Below are 27,969 nucleotides of genomic sequence, written 5' to 3'. Positions count from 1 at the left end.
ATCATACTCCTACAGAGGCCTAAAGTAATGAGTCTACTTCTACCATATGATTATGTTGACCTCGGAGTGATCGGACCCTCTAGGTGGACATAAAAACTACATTCTACAATGGGGTCTGCAATGGGGCCACGAAGGAAGGACCACTCCCTCTGCCTTTACCCTCCCTCTTTCCCATGGGCCTTGTAAACCTGTTCAGGACTCTCCTAGGAAGACGCGATCCACTCTGTTGGCCACACGGCCTCCTATGAAGGATGAGTGGGAGATGTGAGGGAGTTCTGATCTTTGCTGGAGGGCCGCTCTCCCCTATGGTTCCCTCCCACCGCCGGCCATCTATCATATTCCCGTACATAGCTGCGATTTAGTGCTCTTCTGCACCTCCATCATGTTGTTGTGTATTATAGAGTACAGTTCTGTTTTTCTAGGATTTGCCTTTGAGAATTACGAATATACGAGGCGGCAGCGCTGCACAAAGGTCGCATGCGAAGATGAATAATACGCTTGTGGTTGCCATAAAACACAATACATAAACAATAGTACAGATGTTGTAGGAGTAACGTGTACATCTGCAGCGCAAGACATCCCCGTCCAAACCGACAGGCACAGAGAGGCATCCCTGACATCCATAGCACAATGAGCTCTTTGTCCAGAGGAGATATTAAAAGAGCCACTAATTGGAATCGGAGTGATTTAAGGATGGGCCGAGTCACCCCTGACCAGGTCTGATTACAAGAATGTTGGTTAGAAAACATGATTTAACCTATTAATATCCATGCACATGCAAAAGTCACGAACGTGGACTCCGTACAGCACCACACAAAGTCCCTATGGGGTCTTTACGAACTTGTAGCCACTCTACGAGCCGCCATATGGTGCCTCGGTGAGGCGATGCATTCTCTCTAAATGCTGTATGGCTGCGAGCGTGAGGCTCTATCAATTAATATAAAGTTACAATGGACTCGTTACTGGTCAGCGAATGCCATATTTTATGTCCTGGTCGGCAACTGCCAATGTCTAATGTATACAATATGATGCCAGGCTAGTCAATTGTGCCAGTATTCAGCATCTGTCAGTGTGGATATTACTTAAAGGTACACTTCAGGTAACACTGATACCCTGGGGCAGATTTACTATGGCATGAGCTTCAGACTTCTGGAGTGAATTGTGACAAAAATTGGCATACAGCACCAAACGTGACACTTGAAAAATGTCTAGAAAAGGGGCCAAGCCTAAGAAGAGCCCTAAAATGTACCAAATTTATCATTAACATGTTTCATAATTTTGGCATAAAATTCTGGTGTAATATAAGCCAGCCAAGAAGAGCAGAACAGAGCCTGACAAGCAGGAGGCCACTGTGATAATTATGGGGCATCTGGTCTGGTTTTAAAGGGAACCAGGTTCGCTCTGCCCACGTATCACGGACCGTTATATTCTATGGAATTGAGTAAAAATGAAGTAAATGTGCCGTTGCATGCGTACACATGCGGGCAGGAGGCAGTGGGTAAAAAAATAATGACATCTATTGGGCCTTCTAGCATTTTTCTGCACACATGAAAAACACAGTGAATACGGAAGCAACACGGATGTTAGAAGAACACATACGCACCAATAGCGCACTAAATACGCATGTACACGCCGAGAAAGCAGTATAATTTGTATGCACACGCATTGCATACGCCCATGTAGAGGTGTCTTTAGAATAGCCACGGGGAAGACGACAGGGCTTGGTGGTTTCACCACCTTGTGTTGGCCCACCATGGGATAGTCCCACCATAGGTTACCGGGAAGCCTGCACCATGTGGCCACCCTCATCAGACAGGGCACATGGTGTTAGTTGTTCCTACACTTCCCCGTGTAGCAGGCTATGAATCAATACCTGCAGTCTATAAGCTCTATGACCAGGGACGTAACTATAGAGGATGCGGTTGCACCCGGGCCCAGGAGCCTTGGGGGGCCCATAAGGCCTCTCTTCTCCATATAGGGAGCCCAGTACTATGAGTAAAGCATTATAGCTGGGGGCCCTGTTACAGGTTTAGCATTGGGGCTAAGGAGCTTCAAGTTACGCCTCTGGCTCTATCGGTTCAGAAACGCTGCTCACTCTTTCCACAGCAGCCCGCAGAGGATCGGCACTCCCCTTTCGCTCAAGCCAACTGCGTCACAGTAAACTCTTACTTCCACTACTCTGCGGAACTTTTTTTAACTTTTCAGGTTGCCTAGTGATGGATTTCCCGCCACGCTGTATCCTCGCATTAATCCACCCAGCACCAGGGGGTGTAACCTCTTAAGGGAACAGTTGCAAAATGAACATTTTTTCCATATCAAACATAACATCTAGGTGAGGAACACGTTCAAGGACATTACTTCATGTCACAAAATAGTAAAATAACAGCCATCTAACACCTTATTACAGATGGACAAGGCAGCCGTTGGCTAAGCAAGCGTTCGGTCGACAACTATCTAATGTGCATGGTTGGCTTGAAATTAAGGCAGTAGTAGTAGATCCTGCTACCGGGTTACACCTAAGGCACTAGAAACCTGACGACAAGAACACCAAGTCCTTTTCATGGCCAACTTCTGGTACTTCAAGTTTCCCATTCCAGTTTCTGCTGGTAATACGAGTTTCAGCTACACTTCTACATCATTCCTTTCTTGATAGAGCATCTACCTTTTACGATGGCGTCCATATTGAATAGTTCTGTCTCAACAAATCCAACCATTCCTCCCACAAATAGTAAATTAGAGTAATTGGAGCACTAGTCGTATTAGTAAAAAAAGACAGGTTAGGGTTAGTTAACATTGAAAGTTAATACCCAAAGGATCCATCAACTAGATCCAACATTAGTGGGCGGCTTCAAGGACTCTAAGGCCTCGGTCAGACAACCGTTTTTTGCCGCGATTTGCGGATCGCATGACGGATTCGCCGAAAAATCTGCAGCTAGCAGCGTTTTCGGCGAAACGGGCCCAATCAAAGGTGCGCTGTCCGCCCATTGAAATTCAATGGAGCCGGCAATACAGCCGGCTTCATTGAAAGCAATGGGCTGCCGGCGAGCGCAGGATGAATTTTCGGGAAGGGCTTAAACATATAAGCCCTTCCCTGAAAACCAGCCAAAAATGTTAAAAAATTAAAAAAATGTATACTCACCTTGTCCCTGCTGCCGGAGTTCAGCCGCGGCCGGCCGGCAGTTCTCCTGAACTGCTCTGTGTAGTATTCAGCAGGCGGGGATTTAAAACCCGTGCCTGCTGAATGGGCTGCCTCTGATTGGTCACAGCCCTCACCAATCAGAGGCAGCTCTCACTCACCCATTCATGAATTCATGAATGGGTGAGTGAGTGCTGCCTCTGATTGGTGAATTCAATGGGCGAACATTGTTACAGCTGTGGCAGAGGAGAACGATCTTTATAGTATATGTTCTCAATGGGGTCGGCGCTGCTGCCGCCGGCCCCATTGAGCGCATATATAGAACACAAGGAATCGCAGAACGCAGATAGGTGCGATCTGCGATTCGTCGTGTCCTATAATTTATCGGACATCCACATAAAAAGCGGACATCTGACCAATCCCATTGCGAAGCAATGGTTCTATATATGCGCAGATCACATGCGCATCCGCAAATCACGGCAAAAAACAATCGTCTGACCGAGGCCTAAAGCTGTCTACATTGGTTTAAATATAGCAAATTGTAACCTTCAATGTTGACAATTGTGATATTCCCTTTGGGGTCCTAAACATCAGGGAACATCCCAAGCAGGCTTCTTAAACACCAGCTTGGAGGGCACTGCATCCAAACAGATACATTACTGAGCCGTTATTATGGTGGATACTAAATACATTATATAAGAAATGGGCTTAACGTAAGAGAAATAATAATTGGAGACTCACCAGAAATAGCCACTGCCAGATATCTTCATCCCATTGTGAGAGAATGTAAATTCTGATGAGGAGGACGACCCTGGGAGCTCAGAGGCTGAAAGATATGAACATATCAGAGAGTCAGAAAGTGAGGATGGAAGTAGATGGTTATAATAGACGTTAATGAGGACCTGTACGGGAAATATCAGTAAACTAATAGGGCACGGGTATACTGTCAATTAGTAATATATTCTGCTTAAGGTGGACCCCCTAAGCACTGACCTGGGGGTCCCAACTGTAGAGGGGTGTTGTTGGTGTTGTTGGTCTTCATTGGCTAGTCCATATAGATGGAATCCAACGGATGTTTCTCATATACTATCATACCACGCTGAGAGCTTGGAAAGTGAGGTAGTGAAAAGGGCCGTGGGCTAAGAGGGTTCACAAACTTCTGTTATGCCTCAGGGTCCCTGAACACAGAGTGCGACATCATTGGAACAAGCGAACGATGGCAGATTTGTTTGCTTTAGAATGCTGTCAGGCAATCGCTTACATTTCATCCATTCACATGGGCGTAGCGTGTGAAGAATACGCTGCAGCGCAAAATTCCATCAGTCGGCAGAAATCCTCGGAATGACTTCTAATGTTTAAGTAGAACCAGCTGTCTCCCTCCACCTCCCTTTTTTTCAACTCCCATATGAGTCTATGGGAGCTTCCAGTGTCTTTCGTCAAAAGATAGGTCAAGAAGACCTATCTCTTGATACAGCGTGAAAACTCAATGACCAAAAACGGTCGCCGATTTCATGTTTTGACAGAGGTCAATTTAAAGGGGCGCTTAATCTGATTTAGTTAGCAGAGGGGAGGGAGTGGGCTGGGTGGAGGGTTTAAATTGCATTCTGTATTTGATTTGAGTGCAGTGACCGGCACAGGGCAGAGGCGTCCGAGTAGCGGCTGGACAGGAAGATGAGCCTGGCTGCCGCATTCAGGATGGATTGGAGAGGGTAGAGTCTGGTGCAGGGGAGGCCGATCAGCAACGAGTTGCAATAATCGAGCCGGGAGTGGATGAGGGCGACAGTGAGCGTTTTTAGCGTGTCCACAGTGAGAAAAGAGCGGATTCTTGCGATGTTGTTGAGGTGCAGCTGACATGTTCAGGCCAGAGATTGGATGTAGGGGGTGAAGGAGAAATCAGGGGTCGAATATGACCCCAAGGCAGTGGGCATGCTGGGAGTTATGGTGCCACACACGGAGATGGAGATGTCAGGAGGAGGTCGGTTAGTGGAGGGCGGAAATACCAGGGGGTCAGTTTTAGGTAGAGAGAGGACATGGTGTCAGAGACAGCGGACAGACAGTCGGTGAGGTTTTGGAGGACCGGCGCTGTGATGTCACAGGAAGAGGTGTATAGCTGGGTGTCATCAGCATAGAGGGGGTATTGGAGGCCAAATCTGCTGATGGTTTGTCCAATTGGGGTTGTGTAGATGGAGAAAAGGAGGGGCTGAGGACCGAGCCCTGGGGGACCCCAACAGTAAGGGGGAGAGGAGAGAAGGTGAAGGAGCCGTCAGATAGGTAGGAGAACCAGGAGAGAGCAATGTCCTTTAGGCCGATGGAGCGAAGCATAGTGAGGAGGAGTTTGTGGTCAACAGTGTCAAACACTGCGGAGAGATCTAGGAGGATCAGTAGGGAGTAATCGCCCTTCGATTTAGCCATCAGGAGGTTGTTTGACACTTTAGTCAGGGCGGAAACCAGACTGTAGGGGGTCAAAAAGAGAGTCTCTGAGACATCGCTTATAAAGTGGGAGTAAACCAGGCGTTCTAAGACTGGGGTCACACAGGGCAGATTTGCCACAGAATTTCCCTGTGGAAGCTCACTGTGGCAAATCCGCCTGCGGCCACTAATCCCGGGATTAGCCAGCCATGTGGACGAGATCCGTCGCAGTAAATCCAGCATCTTTTCTCGTGCTTAATATTATCGTGTGAGAATCCCGCTAGTCAAAATAAAACCATTAAAAAACGGGACAAAATCACGGTCGCCTGTTTAGGCCCTTACACGTACAATGTTGCCCATTTGTGGATCCTTATCTGATATCAGTGAATGATTACTGAAGAGTCCGACTCACAGTAAGTGATGTCATCAAGTTGGGTTGTGATGATGTCACTATTCCCATCTCAGAGACGAAGGCCAGGCACACACAAACAATCCAGATTTTGCATACGGGTTCCCTCAGCGGAATCTGGCTCAGTCCGTGGTCAGCAAACCCCGCGTACCTGCTAGTTCTGTACCGCAGATGCTCTTTAAATATTTGTATTTCCCGCGCTGTTGCTAGGCGATAATGCAGGTACCCGCAGCCTATTTGCCTATCAGCCTATCTGCAATGTCAAACGGCCTCCATGGACTTTAATAGAGTCTGTCCACGCGGCATCTGCAGCAAAATAGGGCATGTTGTGATTTTTTCTCCGCTTGCGAAATACGCAATTTGTTTCAGCAAGTGTGTAGGAAAAAGCGATTTTGCATAGCATGTTCTGAACGGTATTTGCTGAGCACCCTCGGATGTCGACCGCAGATTCCGCAATGCAAATCCGTTGGTGTGAAACCGGCCTGAGCCAACCCCTGCCTACGTGTGCAGCCGGCCTGAGCCAACCCCTGCCTACGTGTGCAGCCGGCCTGAGCCAACCCCTGCCTACGTGTGCAGCCGGCCTGAGCCAACCCCTGCCTACGTGTGCAGCCGGCCTGAGCCAACCCCTGTCTACGTGTGCAGCCGGCCTGAGCCAACCCCTGCCTACGTGTGCAGCCGGCCTGAGCCAACCCCTGTCTACGTGTGCAGCCGGCCTGAGCCAACCCCTGCCTACGTGTGCAGCCGGCCTGATCCAACCCCGGTCTACGTGTGCAGACGGCCTGAGCCAACCCCTGCCTACATGTGCAGCCAGCCTGATCCAACCCCTGCCTACGTGTGCAGACGGCCTGAGCCAACCCCTGCCTACATGTGCAGCCAGCCTGATCCAACCCCTGCCTACGTGTGCAGCCGGCCTGAGCCAACCCCTGCCTACATGTGCAGCCAGCCTGAGCCAACCTCTGCCAACATGTGCAGCCAGCCTGAGCCAACCCCTGCCTACATGTGCAGCCAGCCTGAGCCAACCCCTGCCTACGTGTGCAGCCGGCCTGAGCCAACCCCTGCCTACGTGCGCAGCCAGCCTGAGCCAACCTCTGCCTACGTGTGCAGCCGGCCTGAACCAACCCCTGCCTACGTGTGCAGCCGGCCTGAGCCAACCCCTGCCTACGTGTGCAGCCGGCCTGAGCCAACCCCTGCCTACGTGTGCAGCCGGCCTGAACCAACCCCTGCCTACGTGCGCAGCCAGCCTGAGCCAACCTCTGCCTACGTGTGCAGCCGGCCTGAACCAACCCCTGCCTACGTGCGCAGCCGGCCTGAGCCAACCCCTGCCTACGTGCGCTCTGCTATTCTAGAGATATTTAGTAAAGTAAACATAGAAACTCTCAGTATTTCGCACAGATGGTAATATTATCAAACAAAGTTGCTTAGTTGCAAAAGTTCAAGTAAACTGTAACCAGGAGGAAAGAAAGTTAAGGATTTATTCTCAAATTTTAGGAAGAGGCGCTGAGGATAGCTTATAACAAGCGTTCAGTAGTAGACATGCATCGCGGTCACTCATTATAGGAGTCACGCAGAGTTCCCCCCGGACTCCGAGTACTGCACTATATATACATAGGATGGGATTCTGAAACTATAGGTCCATCTGTAACATAGTTTATGGGATTATGTCCGTCATCCCCCACTGATCGCTACTGACAGCCTATTCTGAGGATCGCTCATCAACAGTAAAACTCCCAGGCCGTGCCTTTAAATAAAATGTAATTATTGGTACCCATTTCAGCCGGCATCAATTAACCCCTTCAACATAAAAATCCTTGTTGGCTCATTCACATATCATTCGGTTTAAATTCCGATCATTCATTCGTTCTCATTCACTAATTCAGTGAATATGAACGATCGAATGATTTCTTGTTTAAACGAACCAAAGATATATCTGCCATATAAACAGGCTGAACGAGTGAACTGTGACATCCTTCGCTCGTCCAAATGATAAATCGTATGGTGTAAACAGACCCTTGGGGCTTATTCACACAACCATATGTGCCAAAACTCTCGCTGCAGCACAAGGTGAAAGAGGTTGATGAGTTTGATTCGCACGTGTCTGCAGATATTACTGTACTTTTTGCGCACGCAGGACCAGTTCACACGCATCCTAGCCTAATGACGTCCAGATGGCTTCGTTTCCTGGCGTTTTGCATAGTGTTTCACACTTCTTCTTGCTTATTTGCGCACCTCCCATAGATTTCTATGGGAGCCTTGGCTGCGCAATATGCACAAAGATAGAGCAGGTCCTTCCTAAAACAAGCTCAGGGCTCAGTCACACTGTGTGTGTTAAAAAGAACGCGTGACCACGTCCATTGCCACCCGTATGTTCTATCCTTGGTGGTCACACGTTTTTTAACACATGCAGTACGAACGTTATTACGTGCAAATAAGCCGCGTAAAAATGCCCGTGTGACTGGGCGCTGATGAGAACAAATAGCCACGCAAACACGGTCGTGTGAAGGAGCCCTCGTCAGCCAGTCAGTGTCCGACCTTCTTACAGGCCTTGCAAAATGACTTAAAAACTCCAAGCCAAACCATATCCTCCTCCGTTCTTCACCAGCTCCACCCAGGCACACGGGTACTTTGTCCCCCTTTACTACGCACAATGCAATATTGTAACGGTTGTGCTGCAGATCCTGCGGGAAAGCAGATTTAAGAAAAAAAAATCTGTACTGCGCACGTCTGACGGCGATCCGTGGGGACACTGAAGTCTACAGGTAGGTAGGGCTCACCGGCTGCGGGCATGGGCGGGTTCTGTGCGGGATTCCCTGCCCGAAATCCGACCCGCCCGTGGATAGGAGTCTTTAGCCAAGCTTCCAAAGTTCATTATCCCTGAATATGCTTATCAGCCGGCTCCTCCTGGTTCTTCACCCCAACGTGCTGCACCCCTTCCACTTTCCTCATATCCACAGTAAGCACAGGAATCTCACATGCAGCAGCAGCCCAGTGCCAACAAACCTCGGCTTCCCGGGATTCATTAACACAATTACATTTCATTTCCTCATATAGATGATGGAAGCTTCTAACATTCTCACACCCAGGGTCACAGAATGACTTGTACTTACTAAAAGTACAACTGACCGTCATACCAGCAGCCTCGCATCGAGGAGAAGTAATTAGGAACAGAGAGTCAATGATGAAATAAAATATATGCAGCATGAGACTTCCAAACGTGCCACCTGGGTGATCATAGTCAATGTTAGTAAATCTGGTTCTTTACCATATTCCATCATTGAAGTCAATGGAAGCCGCGGCATGTCTGCAGCTGACACAGGAACGTGCCGCGGATCCCACGGGAAAGCAGGAGATCTTTTTAAAAAAACGTACTGCGCTTGTCTGACGGCGAACCCGGACGTGGAGAGATCCGCGCAGACGCCGCTGCTGGGGAAATACAGGTAAGCATGGGTCACTGCCGCGGCAGGAGTGGATTCTATGCTGGATTCACCGCATGGAATCCGACCCGCTCGTTGACATGCGGCCTAAGTGCTTGCCGTCCACGTGCTGATGTCTGCAAAACGATCTATGGGAATAAAGTTTCTCTTTGTGGAGAGTGCCAGGTTGGCATAGGAGACTCATATAGGGTAAGTAATGCTCCCTGGTATTAAGTTATGCAAAGAGAGGAGGGAAAATCCCCTCCATATACCATCTATTGGAAGGTGGCTTCCCTATAAGTCAATGTCTGACCTTTCAGCAGGCTTTACTACATGATATAAAGTGCTTTTACACCGAACAATAATGGTTCAGTGTAAACACAGCCAATGAATGAATGATAATTCATTCACTTATCATTCATTTCATGCAAGCATAAAAATCATAGTTCGCTCGTTCACTAATCATTCGGTTTAAACACCGATCGTTCAGTCATTCTCAGTCCCTGGTCAGCCAACTGAGCGATCTTGTAAAAAAAATATAAACTATTTATCTTTTCGTTTAAACTGACCACCTGAGCGAACGAGTAAACTGTGACATCGAGCGAATGAGCGAACTATGACATGGGGCGAACAAGCAAATTGTGACATCGAGCGAACGAGCAAACTGTGACATCGTTCCATGTCACAGTTTGCTCGTTCGCTCCATGTCACAGTTTGCTCGTTCGCTCGATGTCACAGTTTGCTCGTTCGCTCGATGTCACAGTTTGCTCGTTCGCTCGATGTCACAGTTTGCTCGTTCGTTCCATGTCACAGTTTGCTCGTTCGCTCGAACGAGCAAACTGTGACATCGAGCGAACGAGCAAACTGTGACATCGAGCGAACGAGCAAACTGTGACATGGAACGAACGAGCAAACTGTGACATGGAACGAACGAGCAAACTGTGACATCGAGCGAACGAGCAAACTGTGACATCGAGCGAACGAGCAAACTGTGACATCGAGCGAACGAGCAAACTGTGACATCGAGCGAACGAGCAAACTGTGACATGGAGCGAACGAGCAAACTGTGACATGGAGCGAACGAGCAAACTGTGACATCGAGCGAACGAGCAAACTGTGACATCGAGCGAACGAGCAAACTGTGACATCGAGCGAACGAGCAAACTGTGACATCGAGCGAACGAGCAAACTGTGACAACGAGCAAACTGTGACATCGAGCGAACTGTGACATCGAGCGAACAAGCAAACTGTGACATCGAGCGAACGAGCAAACTGTGACATCGAGCGAACGAGCAAACTGTGACAACGAGCAAACTGTGACATCGAGCGAACTGTGACATCGAGCGAACAAGCAAACTGTGACATCGAGCGAACGAGCAAACTGTGACATCGAGCGAACGAGCAAACTGTGACATCGAGCGAACAAGAAAGACCATAGACACTTTGGTCGAAACGTCGCTTTTCATGTGGACTACGATTAAAGAAATGTATTTTGACATTTAAACGACTGGTAAGGAGATTCATTCCTACGTGCTGCCTCTCATTGTGTTTATCGAGCGAACAAGTAAACTGGGACATCGAGCAAACGAGCAAACTGTGACATCGAGTACATGAGCAAACTGACATCGAGCGAACGAGCAAACTGTGACATCGAGCGAACGAGCAAACTGTGACATCGAGCGAACGAGCAAACTGTGACATCGAGCGAACGAGCAAACTGTGACATCGAGCGAACAAGTAAACTGTGACATCGAGCGAACGAGTAAACTGTGACATCGAGCGAACGAGCAAACTGTGACATCGAGCGAACGAGCAAACTGTGACATCGAGCGAACAAGCAAACTGTGACATTGAGCGAACAAGCAAACTGTGACATCGAGCGAACAAGTAAACTGTGAGATCAAGCGAACGAGCAAACTGACATCGGTTGCTCCGGTGAATGATTTGTAACTCTTAGGGCTCACACAGGCATATTTTTCACACGTGTAAAATACACGGTACCCAGCAATACGGCAATACACATGTACATGAATATTTGCTGCATATGTTAAATCCCCATTGCCTATATTGGTGCAGATTACGCACCAAACTAGGACATGCTTTGTTTTTTTCTCACGCATATCCCCCCCCCCGCATGTGTGAGTTGCCCAATAGAAATCAATGGGCTTGTAGCACCGCCTATTATGCGTGTGACAAATCCGCCTGACATACACCCATGTGAATGAGCCCTTAGTCATCTCGCAAGGCCTGTTGAAAGGTTGGGAATTGACTTATAGAAAACCGCTTCCAATGGACATCATTGTGGAGGTACTTTCCCATTCCTTAGTTGCATATTTTTCCTTGGAAGCATCGCATGGTCCTTATAGACTCCCTATGCCAACTTAACGCTCTGCACAAGGAGATCCTTCATTCCTCCAGACCCACATCTAAAACCTATCACCCAACCAACCCATACCCTGTTCTGAACAGTGAGGGGCAAACACTCCAAAACACCTTGTTTCCACATGGATGTCCTTTCCTTCTAGAGAAGACTCTGGCTGGGCTTACATCCTTAGTCATGCTGTAAGGCACACTGAAAGACATGATACTGACTTATAGGAAAGTCACCTTCCAATAGGGGGTGCTGTGGAGGTACCTTCCCATCCTGTTCGCATAACTTTATCCAAAAGTCCAGGTTGTACATCAGCTATGTAGGTAAATACAGATATACAACCAGTCACCTAAGCCAATTGTTTGGTGACATCATATACAGCATCTTGCTGGGTCACCCAGAAATTCAAGAGTTAAAAGGTCTGTTTAGGTCATAGAGGGCTGAATTCCCAATCAAAGGATTTTTGCTAGTATACATAATTCTTATCCTTTTAATTTCCAGACGGTTCAGCTCAGGTTTCAGAGCAAAGCTCAGGGGTGTGCAATGAGGAAGGAGGGTCCAAAAACTAAGGCGAAATTAGAACTCCTCGCTCCAAATGACTGTTTTCGACTGGTTGCACAGCCCTCCTCCTAACATACCACAGGGGAACCCTCACTGCCCTTTCCTTTTCTCCTGGAATCTCCACCTTGACCAAGGCTGCTGAGATGTTAACTGTGGAACTGGCGTTCTTACGACGGGGGTAGGAAGGGGGACTGGAGACCGAAATGTGCTGTTCACAGCCCGAGTACCATAGTGGTCTTATGGTCGTCCTGCTACCTTCATAGCAAGTACATTGTTGGCCATGCTACACAAAGAGACAGTAGATGTTGACTATCATGTAGCAAAAATAAATCAATCGTTTCAGCTGGGGATCTACTTTGCAACATTGTTGAACATCCATCTAATTTCCAGCACCAACATTGCAGAACGTCTCGTATAAAATGCCCAGTAATGTAATGTTGTGCAGCTCGAAGCGCCTTACGAACCGACCGAAGACAAACCCATGACGGTACAAAATGTGTTTACGCCAACATGCAAAAAGGGAGGTGTGCCTTCTCTGCACGTGATGCGGCATGTTTCACACAAAGTACATTCGGGACATGCTGCGGAGCGCATTACACACTCACTCTAAAATCTTGCTCTCTGACCCTTCCAAATATGGAAACAATCAGTTTCCAAAATATCTGACTTGTTTCCAAAAATACTTTTGGGATCAGATATCGTAAAACGCTTTCTGCATAATATGAGCCGGTGCGAGAGGCCTCCGAGCTCCCACAAAAGCATGTTTTCTCACAGGCAGTATGTTCGGACTTATTTTTACACAAGTGATATAAACTACATATAGCATGCCGAGGCTGGAGAGGTTTCCATTACCGAATCAAGGCAGTATCTATTGTGTAGCTCCCAATCATGGACCTGGACACTTTTGATGGGATCCACCGATAATCCGGTGCCCGAAGGAGTTGGTGGGACCTTGCCTAACATCCTTCTGTGGTTCTGTCTGCTCGTAGGAACCTCCGGCACAGGATTATCTCCAAACCACCAACTAGTATTGAATGAACCTGTTAATTTGGAAGACAGACATGAATATCATCTGCCAAAAAGCTTAGGGACAACAAGTATTTCATGGCTCCTTCTGCAGTGGAACGTGGCTTGTGCTGCACAATATTGCATTAAGTCATGCCAAATGTGCACTTTAGCACAACTACAATGTATTGGTTGAGAAACGTTGCTGTTTGCCAGATGGTTTTTGGCCATTAGCTATAGGACCCATAAGGCAAACCACGTGGCGCAGTGTGAAGAACGATGCAAGTTGCATTGCTTTCAGTTGAGCGTCATTCTGCAACTTTGCGTCATGCAAACCATCTTGTCAATAATTCCAGAAACAATTGGGCAGTGGAGAAGGATTTGGGGTGTTACAGACCTGCCTTCTGTCCCACCAGATACTAGCACTGACAAAGGTGTTTTACATTTAGTTAGGGGGAAACTACAGGTAGCGCAGTTAGTACAAGCGCCAGTATTTATAGACGGTTCCTCCAGATTTCTCCATAGATTCATGGCAGGCGCCTTAACTAGTGCAATTCGCTTTGTTAAAAGGATTGTCCAGGGTTAAAAAAAAACCTGCTTTCTTCCAAACACAGCAGAACAGGAAGTGAAGTGAATGGGAGCTGAGCTGCAATACCAAACCCAACACACAGACAAGGGGGGCGCTGTGTTTGGAAGAAAGCAGCCATGTTTTTCGAACTCTAGACAACCCCTTTATAGAGGAGGAGTTCAACATTAACCCTATTTTGGGAAATAACATGGATATTCTGCCTTGATTAATAATTATATGTAATATAAAAAGGTCAAGAATAAGTGGTAATCTTGTGTTCTGTCAGTTGGATTTTTCTTGGCAGATCCAGTTGATTTGTGTGCAATCTGCCAACATGGAATACCCATGGCCCACCATTAGTGAACAGCTTGATTCACCAGTGGTCATTAAATCTAGCCACATTTCCTATATCTAGTATTACATGACACCTATTGAAATGAATGGGGAACTATATAATAATACACAAGTCCACCTAAAATGCTCATCGTTAGGGGAATCCCATTCTATGAGGTCAATGAGTCAACCCCTTTACCTACAAAGAGATCCTGCCAGGGTGATTGTCACTAATACAACTGCTTGGCTGTATTGAAGGCTTGGCGCCGAGCCTCAACAAGTGTAAATTGGCAGCAGGTTTAGCTGTTGTCGACGTTCCTTCACTCGGGGCAAAGACTCAGCTAGTTACTCTAGTCTTCTATCCAAAGAGCCTGGTCAATGACATTGGGGAATCGCTTGGCGCTCAGCCCAATACCCGTCTGCCTTCCTCTAGCTATGGCCCTACTTGAAACCATCTTGTTCCTGCGTCTGTGCCCAGTGCCTCCATTACCAATACTACTGGTGACCTAAGTTCTTTTTTCCCTATGACCCTTCTTACTCCCAACTGTATGCCTTTGGTAATGCTGATTACATCCAGGTATTACAGATGTTTAGGGTGAATTTGCTCTTTATACCGTAGCTAAAAGTATTTGGAGACCCCTAAAAGGAGAGTGGATGGTGTACAAACCATGCTACAGAAGATGCAGACCCTCGGAGGTGTCAGCCATAGTTTGTGACGGGAGCTGCATGCTATTGAATATACAGGTTATGGCTCTGCACACAAGCCGTCCATCACAAAGAGCAATACATCAGTCTGTCTACAATGGTGCAAGAAGCATTGTCATTGGACAGTTGAACAATGGAAGAACATTCTATGAGGTGATGAATCACGCTACTCTATCCTCAAATCAGATGGCTGTACCTGGTATGAAGGATGTCTGGCACTGGCATAACTATAGGGGATGCAGGGAATGTGGTTGCACCCGGGCCCAGGAGCCTCAGGGGCCCCATAAGGCCTCTCTTCTCTATCCCTGTTACAGATTTTGCATTGGGGCCCAGGAGCTTCAGGTTATGCCTCTGATGCCTGGGGAACGTCTTTTAACCGACTGTATTGTACCAATAGTCATCGGACGTTCTGTTACGGTCTGGGAATGTTTTTGTTACCATGGGGCGGTTGCTGGTCTTCCCGGGGCGGCGGTGTGCGGGTCCCGTGGTCAGGGCGCGTCCCTCCGCCTTGTTGTCCGGCTGCCGGGGGCACAGGTGCCTGTCCAGCATGGGTGGTGTGGTGCTGGTGGCACGCGGCACCGTGCGCGCACACCTGTGAATGCAGCTGCCATGCACGAGCTCCCTTTTGTTGTGTTCTGTTGGGAGTTTGCGGTCTCCCTCTCTCCACCCCTGGGCGGAGGCTTTTGTTTAAAGGTCGGGTAGAGACGTGCAATCACTGCCAGTTATTGGTTTCCCTCAGTGTGCTAGCTAGTCTGCCTCTGTTGGTCTCCTGCTTCTGTCATCTTGTCTGCTGTACTTTGCTATTATCCGCCAGGTTTCTCCATTTGCCTCAGTTCTGCTTTCTCTTGTTCGTGTTGGTTATTTACATCTGCCTTTTCTGTTGGTATTCTACCCTCTCCATCCTGGTACGCCAGCATCCCTTTTTCGGTCCCTAGTGAGAGTAGGGACCGCCGCCCAGTTGCCCGCCTGGGGTTAGCCAGGAGTGGAGGCAAGTAGGTAGGGACAGGGGTTGTGGGTGAGATCTAGGGCAACCCAGGCTGGCGTATCAAGGGTAGTATACTGTAACAGTTTTACATGGCATAATCTCAGTCCGTTGGTAGTAGTGGCAAGAACCATGAATACGGAGGTAACCCTGACATTCTAGACAATAATGTGCTGCTGATGCAGTGTGACAATAATCTGGGAATGGTCAGCAATACTTCCAACAAGACAACGCGCCTTGTCAGAGATCCAACGCTGTTTTACGTAGGTTTGACGCTATGGATGCTCCACAATTGGACCGGCTGCACAGAGTCCTGACCTGAACCCTACTGAGCATCTTTGGGATAAACAGGGACGTCGGGGCAGGAAATATTAACAGCGTCCATCTTCTTTGAGAGAATTCACTAGATGTTTGCAGGATGAATGGAGGGAAATACCAGCTGAAGTGTAGCAGGCGTTAGTAGAAAGTATGTCATGGAGAGTATCCAATGTCATTAGGGCCAAAGGAGCCCCACTAAGTATTAACATATGGAAATAAGTACTACTTTTGACTCTCGCTTACATGACCAATTACTTTTTGTAGATAGTGTGGGACCTTATGATCTCACAGGTTACATAGTATTGGAGATGTGGATCTAACCACATGTTGCCATATAAGACTTTGAGAGAACTGCTAGTATTTGTAACCTGCATATAACAGGTTCCTCCTCTCTGGGTTGGGGCAGTTTGTTAGTTAATGGGACACTAACGATTCAGTCTGTGAAAGTTTAACGCTGGAGCTATTTATCCACTTCTAGAAGCAGTACAGGAGGCGCCGCTAATTGTTTCCTACACTCCTCTAATTACTGGGCTCATTGTAATCATTAGAGGAATCAGTAACATGATAGAACACATCACAAGGCAGCGATAATGATGCCGAAATCTCCCAGAAACTCTTCACATAATTATTGCCGCTCCGTTTTCTTCTTATTTTGCCGTCTGCTCTTCAGTTGACCAAAATCGTTATTACCGGAGCAGAACATTAGAGTCTACATTGAAGGGACCCCTGACAGGCTCCAGGAGAGGGCATGCTCAACTAGATTGGGATCGGCATATATTAAAAGGAGTTATAGAATATTAAACAATATGGCTTCTTTCACTCAAAAACAGCTCCACCCCTGTCCACTGGTTGGGTGTGGTATTGCAATTAACCAGTTCACGTCAAAGAACCCTGAAAACTTAACCTTTAATAATTTAAACCTGTGGCTGCTAAACTCCCTCCCTCTTCTCTCCTCCCCTCTGGCTGATTTCAATGGCAGGGGTGGGGCGGGCGCGGAGCTAAGATTCCCCCCGCCCCTTGTCCGCAGCCAGCAATGGTGGGGATGGGGGTGGAGCTAAGCACTGCCCCATCCTGCTAAACTTTGTCCCTCTTCTCTCCTCCCCTCTGGCTGATTCCAATGAGTGGGGGCTGGGCGGGGGCAGAGCTAAGATCCCCCCACCCCTTGTCCACAGCCAGCAATGGGAGGAGGCAGGATGCGGCGGTGCTTAGCTCCCCCCCTTCCCTGCAATCAGCCAATTGGCAGGAGAGAGGAGGTGAGCTGGCGAGGGGGAGGGAAGGGGAAGGCTCAACAGCATGGCAGCCTCAGCGTATATGCGGAGGGACCCATGCCGTCTGAACGGGCGCACAAACGTTAGATTTGTGTGCCCATTCACAAGCTTTTACTGCGAAGATCGTAGCATATATCGGCCAGCTGTGAAAACGGCGGCCGCTATACTCTCGTGGGAACAAAGCCTTAGTGATCTGGGGTTATTGTGCCTCCAGGTTATTCTAAAATGGAATGGCTTTTGAGCGATCACTTTGCTTGACCTACTACTTGGTACAAATGCCTATTAGTACCAATTAATAGTGTGTGAGCCACTGGGAGCTTTATTCAGAAAACAGACCACCCGCTGTTCTCTGAATACATTCCCTTTGTTCTGCCAGCGGGGCTGACAGCTGAGACAATGTAATCAGCTGTTATCAGTGCTCCCCGGGCAGAACACAGCATGCGGTCCTGCTTATCAGCTGTTCTGCTGAATGATGGATTTTATGCCGAAATGAAATACATTGTTCGGCAGAAAACTGAAAGATGGGCACATTTACATGTAGTGATTATCGCTCAGAAGATGGCGTTTGAACCAATTTTGAGCGATAATTGTTGTGTCTAAATGGGCCTTTACTGTTAGCATTTATCTCAAAACCTACAAGGTTCCTGACGATGTTAGATGTCGGACTGAAACGCGTCGAACCGCCTAAGTTAATCACCAAATTCTATATAAAGAGACATTTTTTCAAGCTGCGTTTAAGTCAATGAGTGGGCTTTTACTCGGACCCCCATTATCTACCATATTAGATGCATCGGGCATGACTCCCTCCTGGTGATGCACCTATCTGTCCTTTATGGTGCCCATTGGGATACTTGGCACTGCTTGGACTGTATAGTTTTACCTCCTGGGGGCTTTACTGTATTGGGAGACTCCTGGTTCATTATACAACCGTTGCTCCCCCTAATTAGTGGCTAATTGCAGAGGGTTATTCGTTGTGACCCCGGCTATTGCCCTTGGGGATGCCTATTATCTGTGTGTCTGGCATCTCTATTTATGTACGGCCCTTAGGTTTTAGGTTTAAATTATTAAAGGTTGAGTTTTAAGGGTCCTTATCTGTGAAGGGCATATTTTCAAATATTAAGATCCCTCTGCCTCAGTGACTTCTCAGTTCACGTCAAAGGAGCTGAGCTGCAATACCAGATACATCCTGCACACTGGCGTGGCACTGTTTTTGAAAGAAAGCTGACATGTTTGCCTTTATCCTATACACTCCCTTCAATGATGAGATTATGGACTGATTACTATGACAATCAAATAACTCTACTAAGCTTTTTCTTTATGTAGTCCAGTAGTTTTGCTTTCTACATAAAGCAGCCATTTATAGAGGCCATCCATCTTGGAAAGCTTATGGGTCCCTCTGAGAAAAGCCAACTGTGGGTGAGTCTTGCTGCCAGCAATGACTGTTGGCAGGAGAAAAGGATTGTTTTTAGTACTGCGCCACTAGTGGGCAATCAAAGCATTACATGGTATTAATTGGAATCCATGTACTGTCCCTGCTTATAAGCAGCACCTTGTGCCGGCTACAGATATCACATGGCGAGACTCTGCAAATATGTTTAATATGTCTATTTAATGTATTGGACAAATATTAACTGCATTCAACTGGCAGCAGAACAAATCTCCTTGGGCCCATGGGGTCCAAAGAATGGAAGGCGGCAGCTCACATTGGACCCAACCCATCCCCACTGGAGCCATGGCCCTGTGTAGGGATCCACCTTCTAGAAGCCTCCTATTAGTGGACCAGGGACAGGGCTGAGGGTCACTGTCTATTACAAGAGATGGGCAGTGGAATGAATAGGTGTCATGAGTGGGCACCATCATAAGGAAACCTTCTGTTGATGTACGATACAGGACCCCACTCTCTTTTATGTAGACCCCTGAGTGATATGTACGTTTTTATTAAAGGGTGATGCATTAAATCCTATTTGAAACTGCAACCTCACTGGCACAAACCAGTGCCAGCCTTTGGTTAGATGGAACCCTGTGGGTAATTTTTGCTGGCGCCTGTCGTAAGAAAAATTGATATATTGCACTGATAGGCAGTCGGTATGTATTCTGCTTGTACAGAAAGATAGCGGCATCCCCACACCAGAACAGCTCAGTGAATAAATTCTGGACCAGAACCAAGCTTATAACATAAATACAGCACTAGAGCCAAGCTCAGTACATAAATACAGTAGCAGAACTAAGTGACTGTGTTGTGGGGGCACTAATGGGATGACAGAGGCGCCTCAGAACATCAGAGGTGAGAAGACAGAGCCAGGAGTTGTAGGATCCATGTAGCTCTACAAGACGATGCCACAATGAGGAAGAAGACCATCTGTCGAGGCAGAAATATGGGATCCGATCACCCCCATTCTACATCCATCTGGTCCCCTCTACCGCCACAAGCTGGTGGTCGCGTTCCTGTGCGTCCACACAAATCACATGCAGCTAGGGTCGGCCATGGCACAAACGTAAACTCCTGCATTTTCCCGTCTGCTGTGTTTGGTGCCCAATGATAGTAGAGGGCAGCTCATAGGGGTCAGTATGGTATGAGGTGTACACAGTTTGGATGCACTACTATGTATGCAGCCTTACTTGTTCATGTATGATGTACAGTTATAGGAACCATTCAGAATTTATGGACATTGACTTTATGTAAACATTGTATCATAGAAGTCTACGTGGAAATGCATAGGGGAACCCCCCCCCCTCCCCCCACTCCTTCAGCCTCAGTCATTCAGATCAGCACTTGGGAACCAAATTGCAACACAACACGGACCATATGACAAAGCGGGAGCCCCACATGTGCTTTGGTTTATGACCCATTTTGACAAATGTATACAACCCTTTAAATCCCCCAGGAGGTGACTGACCCCTCTAGTAATCTGCAGAACATTGCCCTGTTACACTCAATGACTTACAAGCAGCGACCCGTCAATATACATCACATTCAGTCATGGGATTTATTCCTTATGGGTTGCACTGTGAAAACATATGAATTCAGTCCATATAGTATTATGTAAACTCTGCTGCATCGTGGCCTTCAGATACAACGACCATAAGGGAAACGTCACGACCGTTCAACAAACGTGAGATACAGTATCCCTTCTTAGGCAACAATATTTGTCCAGAAAAGAGAACAGAGCTACTTATGGGATCTATTCTATGGGATCGGCCTGGCAGGATCTGGTAGATTTTGTGCTAGGCCAATGTGGCTAGAATATTGTAGCCACAAAGGCTACAACCATCAATTACACTCTCCTACCAAAAGTAAGTACACACCTGAGCAAAAATCAAAAGTAGTATTTATTTCCATATCTTAATAAAATCAGATACTCTCGGTGGTATACGTTCTACTAACCTCTAATACAGTTTAGCTGGTATTTCCCTCAAGTCAACCTGCAAATGTCTGGTGACTTCTCTCAAAGAAGATGCATTGGCCCATCTACAATAGTGCAAGGAGGGTTGTCATTGGATAGTTAAACAATGAAGAACGTTCTTTAGAGTGATGAATTACGCTACTCCATCTTCGAATCAGACAAATGGGTGTGGAGAATGCCTGGGGAATGACTTTTGTCTGAGTGTGTTGTGCCAGGAGTTAGGTACGGCGGAGGTTCCTTCATGGTCTGGGGATGGTTTACGTGGCATGGTCTCAGTCTGTTGGTTGTGGTGACAAGAACGCGGGGGTGTAACTTGACATTCTAGACAATAATGTTCTGCCGACAATGTGGCAATACTCTGGGAATGGTCGGCAATACTTGCAACCAGACAATGTACTGTGGTACAAATCCAACGCTGTTTCATATTGGTTTGAGGATACGAATGTTCCCCAATTTGACTGGCCGGCCAGAGTCCCGACCTGAACCCTACTGAACGTCAGTGGGACAAACTGGAACATTGGGTCAGGAAATAAGAACAGCATCCATCTTCTTTGAAAGAACTCACCAGATGTTTGCAGGATGAGTGGAGGGAAACACCAGCTGATGAGTATCAGTAGAAAGTATGCTATGGATAGTATCCAATGTCATTAGGGCCAAAGGAGCCCCAGTAAGCATTAACATACGTAAGTAAATACTACTTTTTATTCTAGCTCAGGTGACCAATAACTTTTAGTAGAATAGTGTACTAAATACCCATGACCTAAAATGTAACATCCTGCCACTAGGGACAGTCAACAGCTCTTTCAGCCCATGGAGGAGTGTCTTGGGTTGGTGATGTCTCAAATTCAAGGGGTCAGGAATGCGCCTTACCCCAAACTAATATTAAAATTATCTGGACTCTATTGTCATGTAAGGGGAAGCACTATTATGTAACAGAAAGCAGATTTGCCAATTGTTAGAAAGGTGAAACATTCACTTCAATGCAGTTTCACTCATTGGAAAGCTGTGATGTACACAACAAAGTCATGGCAATCGCTGGCATCATTCACTAGAGCACATCATACACCTGAATCCACTTTTTTCATAAGAACGCACCTCACCTGGCCAAACTATAGACGAATGTAACGTATGGAAACCCAACGTGGAAGAAAACAGTGTGAACACTATGCATTGGAGAGCCAAAGGCAGATGACAAGTCAATGGAAGAGTATCGAAAAGGTTACCAAATGGAACTGCCTGTATAAGAGCCTGAAACTACTAGCAAAGTTGCAAACTATTTTATTTGACGAGGCATGACTAATAGATAGGAGGGGCTTATTATGTCAAAGGTTATGTGGCTACAGGATCTGGTAGTGTAAAACAAAGCCTGATAGTCTTACAAAAATACAATACAGAATGTCCCCTACTTGTATACGGGTTCCGTTCCAGGAAGCTGTTTGTAAGTGCATCTCTTCGTATGTCCGAACAAATGCTTGTATGGAGGAGGATCGCGGGTGGATCCCGCTACAAACAACATCGGGTGCAGCCTGTTCTTACAGCCTGCACCCGCCTGCTCTTACAGCCTGCACCCGCCTGCAACAGCTCCGATAAGCTGTGCTGCTCATCAGAGCTGTTAACTCTTTAAATACCGCTGTTGACTTCTTAAAGGCCCCGGGGCTGCCTATGCTGGGTGCCTATCAAGCTGTGCCAATCGCTGTAGAGTATGATGTAATGCTATAGCATTACATCATACTTACGGACAGGCTTGTTCGTATCTAGCGAAGTTCGCAACTCGAACGTTTGCAAGTAGGGGACAGTACATAATGCGGGAACTGAAATGTATAAGAACGGTTACTATAGCCATGTGGTCCGTCACCGGTCAGCTCTGCTCACCAACAAGTACACATGAATTTTCAGTGTAAGTTCTTGGCATGTCTTGGAGACAGCAAACACTATTAGGTGATGTACATATTTGCTCCAGATGGTCCAGCCCTACCTAGGTCGGCACCCAGTCCACTTTAATTTCGGCAGACTTTAGTATTCCTTATCAATCTTTAGGGAGTGAGTAAAGTTGCAGACATGGGTCAACGCAGTGACCACACACGGCCTACCCAAATGGAAGGTTTTCTTTTTATAGCTGAGAGTTGTGAAGCCCAGATTGAAGTTGAGGTCTTCCTCCTCCTAGGTCTGCACCTCCTTACCCTTCTCCCTTGAGTTCGCCAATGCCATGGGGGTTATCCTGAGATTACAGACACTTCTATTACCCATGACCAGGCCCATTCCAACTGTTTCAACTTTGGCTACAGTAGAGAACCTACTGTGCATTGGTCTCAAAACTATGGACCATCCCATGGATGTGTGTGAGGCTATGCTACCCTATGACACACTACATTGGCAGCTACTTTTGGCAGTATATGCTCTTTACCTGATGCATCACAAAATTCTAGCACCCCTGGAGAGCCCCTTCACACATCGTGCAGTACTGTGGGTCTTACTCATACTAAAATAGTTGTTTGTTAAAGCATTGGGCCAGTCCGACTCACAGGTCAATGGATTACTCATTTAACAACTATTTATGTAACTACCTTTAGAGCTTCAATCTTCTAACAAGGGATGAACTACAATCCAGATCCTTGGCAGAATATTAGTACTTGTGGTTCCTACAAACTCTAGAAAGCCTAAATGCTGAGACTTGCAGCTTCTTCAGCTGTCAGAAGGGAATTGATCCAAAAGCAGGATTAACCCTCATATGGGGAGTGATGCTAGGAGTGACTATTGTCTGTGGGTCAATATGGCCTAAACTTGTATAATGTGATCGAATGCAACTATAGAGATCTAATGAAAGTACTGATATTTGGACCACGGCCATGGACTGCATATAAATACTGGAGTTATATGATCAGCAGTACATGGGTTGTCTGAGGCTTCTGTAAAGTTGATCATAGCCAAAGCAAGTATCATGACCGGATCCCATCAGCGGGAATAAGTATAGGTTCTCTTTACCAACCTTATAGAATTCGGTGTTTGCTAAGAGCACAATATTTACACATAGGTTCATCTAACAAAGGAGCGCAGGCCTTGCCCGATACAGAACACGACTCAGACGAGCGCATGTGCAGGTAACAGCTGTATTTGCAGAAACATAATATACTGAAGAGCAAAAGAGGACAATTGGGCAAGACCTGCTGGAATGCTGAAAGGGGAGCTGAAGACTAGAACAAGCTCTAGTGGAACAATCCAACTTGTTGGGACGGTGAAGGGCCTTGTACACCAATATGGGGCACTAAGACAAGTGGATTCTACAGACAAGATGTTATCCAGACATGAGGATGACTGAGAGGGACTACACTGATGTCAATGAAGGAACCCAACATACTTACTACCCTAACACCAAATCTGGGGCGGGAGCAACTGAACTTTGTCTTCCTCCTATTTATCACATTAAAATCTCATATCACTGAACTCTTATGGAAACGTTAAAGATCCATCTACCACCTCGTGCCCATCTACTATTGTCCCATTGTCTATTCATTTAGCTACACCTGTTTCTTCTTAAAATCCCACCTCCAGAGTGCGGGTGTTAAGAGGTCATGCCGTTTACAGGGGCTGCGAGTCAGAGGGACGATGGTGGATCTTACGACTTGGGGAACATGTTAAGGATCATTTTAAATCTAAGGGGTGTAAAATGAATGATGTGACCCAACCAGATACCAACCCAACTCGAATAAACTGGAGATGATGTATCAGCGTATCCTTGTAGTCTCTCAGGACGGCTTAGAAGAACATGTTAGAACACAATGCGTATGTAGTAGAAAGTCCTAAAAATGTTTCATTGTCTCAGAAGGAATGGATACAATCTGTTTTCTAAGGACATGTAACCCTATAACCTTTGTAGTGCAGACACCCCAGTTGTGAGAAGAGAGGTGAGCTGGAGTAGTAGATTTGTTTCAGCCAATTTAAGGGTCTTGTGCCCCCACCCCCTACCTTCTTCACTAGCTCAGCCCCATACTCCTATTGTTCTATGTAAGAGTGGTCTTACCTTATCTGTACAACACTCTGTGCCCCAGTTTGAGGTTTACCGGTCAGATAGATGCCATCTGGTACTCCCCCCCAAAATAATCACATCTTTATCCACGTGTGGTGATGAAAGAGAGAAGTCCCTTTTCCAAGTTGGAGATCTGCTACTAAGTCCTGAGAATGATCCCTGCATTCAAGTTTAAGGCCAAAGTCAGATTCATTGACAGGGTGCCCTGTCTCCCGAAAGCCACAGGGGACTGGTGCAGTCTATGGAGAGAGAATAAGCAGGACAATCCAAAGGAAATAAGGGGCCAGGGCTGTGTAATCAGCCAGGGAGGGGAGAGAGAGAATGAGCGCAGGGGGAGGGAGGCACAGCTGAGAGGGGGGAGACTGGGCTGGAGCAGTAACAAAACTCTCAAAAGTTTCCTGCTTCTCTTAACCCCTCAATTGCCAGATGGGAAGCTATTGTATACTAGTACCGATACCTGCCTACCTACCTCTCTGCAGGTACTTATCTATCTCATTGCCCACCACTGTGCACTTGCTACTTTCACAGTGCAGTTTGCTGATACAAGATAACTAATTGTAACTTGTTATGTATCGGCGGCTCATTCTGTATTCCATACCCCAATGGATTGAGGCCGGAGATACAAAGATTTAGAACATTTTCCAATATTTAAAGAAAAAGTGGAGAGAAAATGCCCCAATAGGTTTAGATTGGAGGCTGCTGGCGGGATATATACCCTGGGGGTTGGGTGCCGGGGAGGCGTCAACAAGCCACTCTGACTTTGGACTTTGTTGGTTTCTGACTTTGGTCAAGGGAAAAAGAAAGGGTTAGGTCACTGAACTGAATCCTGCAGCCGGTGAAGGAAAGCTTTGCTACAACTCTGCCCCCCAATGACACCTGCATAGAACCACAGAAGCGGGCCAGGTAACACCGAGCATCAGGGTCTGCGGATTGTGGTGCAGGATTTACTATGGCGTCCTGCGACCTGTTCCGTCCCGTGTGAAAGACCCGTTACATGCAGACATTGTGCTATAAAGGGAAAGATTCTCACATAGGAATCCATTGGAATTGTCTGTCAGCTGAATAATGGCATTGACCTGTACGGGAAATCTGACACCGCGCTTTTTACCGCGACATTTTGAACGTTGCGGCAATCACGGTATAACGCTCTCATTGATTTTAATGGGGCCTTGCAGACAGCGCTCTAAAATCATGGCCCTTTCTAGCACTGTTTGCTCTATTTTGCTGCGATTAACGCACCTTATCACCCAGCAGAATAATGGGGTGCGTTAAAACCCGATGTTGGAGGCAGGAACCTGCGTCCGAAAACTACTTTAAAATGGCGGGAAATCGTGGCGCTTTGCTGATGGCGTGTGTGAGAGCGGCCTCAGTCACTGTTATTAGACTCTATTGGAGTGACAATAAGGATTTAATTGAGAACAGAAGAAAGTTGAGTCACTTTTTAGAAAACAACGATCATAAATTGTTTATTATAGATAAATCATAGACATTGGGGTGAACCTGTGTGATATGTCATAAATGATGGTAGATTCCCCCTCTGAGACCCTCACATGTCAGGAGAGTGGTTTCCATATTTTGGCCAAAATGTCAACTAATACCTGTCATTCATAGCGTTAACATCTGCTGCTAGTGTTTGTGTATTGGCTGTTGTATGGTGTGATTATGGATCTGTGTGTCTCTCTTTATCCTGTCCAGTTGTCCCTTTTGGTGTTGGCATGTGTATGCGTCCTAGCCTGGGTGCGTGGGTTCCTAGGGGCAGTAAAGGCTCAGATCCGAAGACCACTGGGCCACCCTTTATGGGGGTAATGTCTCCGCTCAGGTAGGTCCTTGGTCATCTTCCTTTTTAGAAGATAGGGAGAGGTGTTAATCGGTGGTTGTTTCACCTGGTGTTCCCTATCCATGGCAATGTTTGTGGGGGTCCAGTGCTCTCTAGCCCCCCACGAACGTAACATAATGCCCCCCAGGGGTCCAATGACATAACCAAACAAAACCCAAAACACAGGAGAGAGAGAGAGAGAGAGAGAGAGAGAGAGAGAGAGAGAGAGAGAGAGAAATGACCACACCCTCACCTGGGAAGAGAGCTGACCACACCCACACCTGGGAAGAGAGCTGACCACACCCACACCTGGGAAGAGAGCTGACCACACCCACACCTGGGAAGAGAGCTCTTATGTGTACTGACCTGGAGTGATTGGCTGACTGGAGACACACATGCCCAGCCAGCACAATCCCCACACCTGGGCAGGAGAACTCCAGAGCACCTGCAGCACCACAGGTCTCAGGAGACAGACGTGACAAAAGTATTCTGGCTTGTTTCTGACGTAGGTTTCAGTCTGATGCATGGAGGTGCCGGCAGATGCAACAAATGTATTAACAGGCTTGCATTGCTTAATACATTTGTCTCACACTGGCGCAGAGTTTACATACATCGAAGTATGATATGCCGGTCTAAGTAAATATGCTTCAATGTTTTTACCAGAGTTCCACTTTAATAGCGACATAGTGCATATAGCTGTTGGGTCCACTATATATATATATACTCCATATTGTAGTCTATATGGCAAAGAAGTGACTTCGCTTCTTGGTGCAGATTCCACATCTGAAGATCCACATGTGTATGTTCTCCATTGAATGGGGTTCATCTGTGTGTAAATCTGCGGCATCTTTAATTGAAAATCCATGGGAGACATCATTGGCAGAAATCCATGACAGCCACGTGGATTTCTGCCATTGGTTTTCCAGCGTGGATTTCTATAGTGGAAGATTTGCACCAATATCTGCACACAATACGCGGATTTTGACTTGGTTCCATCTTCTTATCTGAAGTTGTACAATTCACAGCATAAACTGACATGCTGCGAATCTGGAATCCCCTTCTCATCAGTTCCCTTGTGGACGCCATGCGGATTGTATCTGCACCCTGCAGATGACACTTGTTACTTCTCATCCGCTCGGCTTGTCCTGTCAATGCTGTGGATTTTCCTTGAGGATGACCGCAGCCTTCCCTCTAGGTGTGAACATTCTCAGGGTCATTCCAAGCGTTTATCCTTGCTTTGGCTTTTTAT

General features: G+C 47.0%; 1 protein-coding gene across 1 annotated transcript in view; it reads right to left on the bottom strand.

Moving 5' to 3' along the window:
- Positions 1-25,159, bottom strand: part of PLEKHG2 (pleckstrin homology and RhoGEF domain containing G2) — a 90,895-nt gene extending 65,736 nt beyond the window's left edge. The window contains exons 1-2 of the mRNA XM_066581909.1: positions 24,899-25,159; positions 3,878-3,962 (exon numbers count right to left, since the gene is read on the bottom strand). The gene's annotated coding sequence lies outside the window, so the exon portion shown is untranslated. The remainder of the gene's footprint in view (positions 1-3,877; positions 3,963-24,898) is intronic.
- Positions 25,160-27,969: the final 2,810 nt, after the last annotated feature.

This window comes from Eleutherodactylus coqui, chromosome 10 (assembly GCF_035609145.1).
Source record: "Eleutherodactylus coqui strain aEleCoq1 chromosome 10, aEleCoq1.hap1, whole genome shotgun sequence".
NCBI lineage: Eukaryota > Metazoa > Chordata > Amphibia > Anura > Eleutherodactylidae > Eleutherodactylus > Eleutherodactylus coqui.
The sequence above is the reverse complement of the archived record's forward strand: the minus strand, read 5'-3'. Positions and strand labels throughout refer to the sequence as shown.